Raw genomic sequence first — 4,357 nt, 5'->3', positions numbered from 1 at the left:
CTGGAGAAGAGGCGACTAAATCGACCGCCGGCGAGCGAGTGACGGGAGTGGCTCACTCATCCAACTACTCACTAACACACTCACTCATCCAACTACTCACTCACACACTCATTCATCCAACTACTCACTCACACACTCACTCTTCCAACTACTCACTCACACACTCACTCTTCCAACAACTCACTCACACACTCACTCTTCCAACTACTCACTCACACACTCACTCATCCAATAAAACGCACTAACACACTCACTCATCCAACTACTCACTCACACACTCATTCATCCAACTACTCACTCACACACTCACTCATCCAACTACTCACTAACACACTCACTCATCCAACCTACACACTCACTCATCCAACTACTCACTAACACACTCACTCATCCAACTACTCACTCACACACTCACTCATCCAACCTACTCATTAACACACTCACTCATCCATCTACTCACTAACACACTCACTCATCCAACTACTCACTCACACACTCAGTGATCCAACACACTCACTAACACACTCATTCATCCAACTACTCACACTCACTCATCCAACACACTCACTAACACACTCACTCATCCAACACACTCACTCATCCAACCTACTCACCAACCCATCCTTGTGCACGCTGCGAGGCTCAATGACACCCCGTGCACGCTGTGGGAATGCGGTGAACAACTTCAGACAAAGGGGGCTGCTCGAGTGAGGAACTCCTCCACTGTGTTCATCTCCTCTGACGGGTGCCAGAGACTCGCTCCGTAGCTCCCTCGGCTCCCGACGTGATATCAAAAGTTAACATCAAACTGTGAAATGCACGCTACTCCTCCATCCGACATCATCATCATCGTTGCTGAGAATGTATAATATTTGTCACTTTCTACTCGTCGGTCAGTCGGCACTCGACGTACTGATTCGACTCTGCGATTCGCTCTCCGATGGCTTGTGTACGCAGTCTTTCTCCCAACTCGTCCTCCTTTGTGCCGTCAATCCTCCTCCTCCTCCTGCGTGGCCACCCCCTCTACCTCCCGTTCGCGTCACACGGCAGCGCCGAGGCTCGCTGATGGCGATTTGAGTCCCCATCATTTCCCCGACGTGCCCGAACCTCCCCACGGCGCGCCCATCGTGGGGAGGTTCCTCGTCCAGCAGTGGATTGACACGAGTGGGGGGGGGGGGAGGCTCTGTGCGTGTACGTCTCGGCCAGTCAGGCAATCGGACAACCAGCCAGCGGTATTGACGTTCTCCACTCATTGCTCACGTTCACGAATCCCAAGAGGGGGTATCCTTGACAGGATATCATTTTCTTAGGTTTTTTCGGTAAAGTCACGTAGGCAAAAAAATTATAGTTAAAATTAATAAAAGTAAAATATAAATAAAATAAAAATCACGACGTTTCGGAGGCAACACAAGCTTCCGTCTTCAGGTGGAACCGTCACAGCACAATAGCTGTATCAAGTAAGAGAAATTCCAAGAAAACAGTCCTTGTATATATACTGGTTGAGGGTGGGAGGAGCCAAGGTAGGCCCTGTATATTATTATCGTGAGGTTCGGTGCGGCTGAAGCACGCTGTTAGGAATTATATCATTTAACCCTGACTGGGATCGGAACTCATGCTTTCACAAGGTGAGGGGGGGGAGCAGCTGCTTTTACCGATCAGCTTGCATCCAATCCAGCTGACAAAGACGGGCACTTAATACAAATGGTTATAGTGGCAACCGTTTGACCCCGACACACCATTTCGCTAAATCATTGCATAATGTAACCGAGACCCGTGCCGCGGAACAAACGGCGAGGCGTGGCGATTGCATCGTCATTGCAGTCGATCGCGCGCATCTGACACATTCGGCTGTGGTGACATGTCGGGGTCAACTTGGGGTTACAAGAAAACAGTCAAAAGTTTTTAGAGACGGCTTAATAGTCAATGGAAGGACCCCGGTACCGGCATCATTACTCAAGCGCTGATCAATTAAACACCACTTAACAAACACCAGGTCACAACGCTGGGTTGCATGGACAGTATAAATTGTCAATATAGATACAGTTTGGGATTTGAATTATCATTTAAGCAAGTCGTCTTTTTTTTGCAGCATCGCTCTTTCTAAAAGTGGACTGGAAAGATCACTGCCATGATTATATCACGATAATCATAACTTACACATGATTCGCTCACAAGTGACGACATTACATTGATCCCCTCTATTTGAGGCTGAAACAGGAGGACTTCTCCACAATTCGGCTGCCGCCTGATGAGGCTGGTTGTAATACCCTGCGAAACGTCGTACTGGAATTGTGAATGTTGTAGGTTTACTTTGCAACAATGCGGAACTAGCAACTAATTGGCACGTTTTGTTTACATGACAAACCTTACTAATTGGCTGTGTCGGGAAGTGGTGGGGTTAACGGCACATTTATTAACTTGATTTGAAGCTTTCGTGACCGCGGGAATTACTCTTTGGTTCTTTCGGTAAAGTCAGGTGGAAAGAAAATAAATTAAATAATAGAATACGACGTTTCGATTGCAACACAAGCAACCGTCATCAGGTAGAACTAAATTCGAGAGAGAGACAAAACACAGACACGGAGACACACAGACAGACACACGAGCAGAGAGAGAGACAACACAGAGACACACAACATAGACACACTATGTGTCTATGTGTGTTCTACATGATGATGGTTGCTTGTGTTGCAATCGAAACGTCGTATTTTATTATTTCATTTATTTTCTTTGCACGTGACTTTAACGAAAGAACCAAAGAGTGACGCATTCATATTTACGCAATCTAACCCAGAACAACCTCTTACGGATAATATTGCTGCTCGGAAAAGTCTACGTGTGAAACTTAGAGCCTTATTGTTATCATCAGCGCACTGCTGGATGAAGGCATCGCATTCGCATGTTGGTGGTTGGGGGTTGTTTGACCATACTTTACCACATCGGCGAAGCGGGGCACCCTGGCCTGCTTCGGATTATCACTCGCCACCGATGCTAGCCGTGACCGAGAATCGAACAAACCGTGCCACTCCTCTGCCCCTTTTGTACGTACCGTATGGTGAACTTCTTCCGCACAGCACGTAACCAACCATGCAAATCAGAAATCCAGGTGCAACTACCGTTACGTGGCAGTTCATCGTCACGAGCAAGAACAACTTTTCCGTCCAAACCGTCGCTTTTGTCTCACGTGGTGTTGGGGACATTGCCGCTTTGGGATGCCCCGGTGGCGAGATGTTAACTCCCTCGCCTGGTATGCAGGAGGTCGCGTGTTCAATCCCGACCCTGTACGCTTGTAAATTTGGAGTTTGCGTGTCTCTCTCTCCCGATGGTCGTGTGGATTGTTCTCCGGGTCCACCGGCTTTTCCACCACATTTAGAAGCGTGCGTTTAGAGTATTTGGCTGCTATAACTGTCCACGTAATAAACCACTTCGTTGAAATATGATTTGTGGCCAGATCATTTCGAAAAAAAAGAGCTAATAGCTCAATGGGCTTTACCTGGTAAAGAAAATAGTTTCAGTTAAGTTTTTAGTTTATAAACCCAATCACATGGTTGGCTAAAATAAGGCGAAATACCAAAAGAGCGAGCGGCATTCCAGGCAGGAAAGAAAACCGCGATCCAAATATTTACCACCGAGGCTGCTCATTGAAAAGTGTACAGAATGTGCAAATTCATTATCCTTATGCTTCGTGGATTACACAAACGTCCCATTGTGATCCACACACAAAAAAGCTGTGGGATAATTCTGGATAGGAGAGGCTTTCCAAGATGTATTATGCATCTCATTTAGCAAGTCATTCGAAAGGCAGGAGATGGCATCAAGAACGGGCAGCTAAATGTACTAATTGGTTCAACGTTGGAATGAGAGTTCGTCAAGGGATCTATGATATATAATACATTTTAAGAGGCTTCAACAAAACTAGTATTATGATGTGGACGATAAGGGGAATGCATTGCGGAATGGAGCACCTAAAGAGACTGGTTAAAGGAGAGGATGATGAAACAGCGGGGCGAGCTATAATGCTGAATACAAAGAAAGGTTACGGTTGATGGATGAAGTTAATACGGTCGAGGCACGAGTACGGAGAACAGATCGAAGCAGTGGTGCGATTTGTGTAGGGATCCGTGGATAAGTGAGCGTGCAAAAAAAAACAGTGTGGAGAAAGACGCATGTTTGGAATCGCATTGAGAGACGGGAAGAGGAACACGTGGATTAGAGAACGTATACATTCTAGATTTGAAGCTGTCGCGACTGCAAGCATTCATACTCTTAGGTTTTTTCGGTAAAGTCACGTAGGTAAAAAATAATACAATAAAATAATAAATGAAATAAATCAATTAAATTACGACGTTTCAGAGGC

The 4,357-nt window shown here is 46.1% G+C and overlaps 1 long non-coding RNA gene across 1 annotated transcript in view; it reads right to left on the bottom strand.

Annotated features, from left to right (window-relative positions):
- The window catches only part of LOC133349416 (uncharacterized), a 39,704-nt gene extending 36,609 nt beyond the window's left edge, over positions 1 to 3,095 (bottom strand). The window contains exon 1 of the long non-coding RNA XR_009755944.1: positions 3,050 to 3,095. This is a non-coding gene — a long non-coding RNA (uncharacterized LOC133349416). The remainder of the gene's footprint in view (positions 1 to 3,049) is intronic.
- Between the last annotated feature and the right edge of the window lie 1,262 nt (positions 3,096 to 4,357).

This window comes from Lethenteron reissneri, chromosome 30 (genome assembly GCF_015708825.2).
Source record: "Lethenteron reissneri isolate LAM-NWPU_2019-01 chromosome 30, ASM1570882v1, whole genome shotgun sequence".
Taxonomy (NCBI): domain Eukaryota; kingdom Metazoa; phylum Chordata; class Hyperoartia; order Petromyzontiformes; family Petromyzontidae; genus Lethenteron; species Lethenteron reissneri.
Note: the sequence above shows the minus strand (reverse complement) of the source record. Positions and strands in the feature narration are given on the sequence as shown.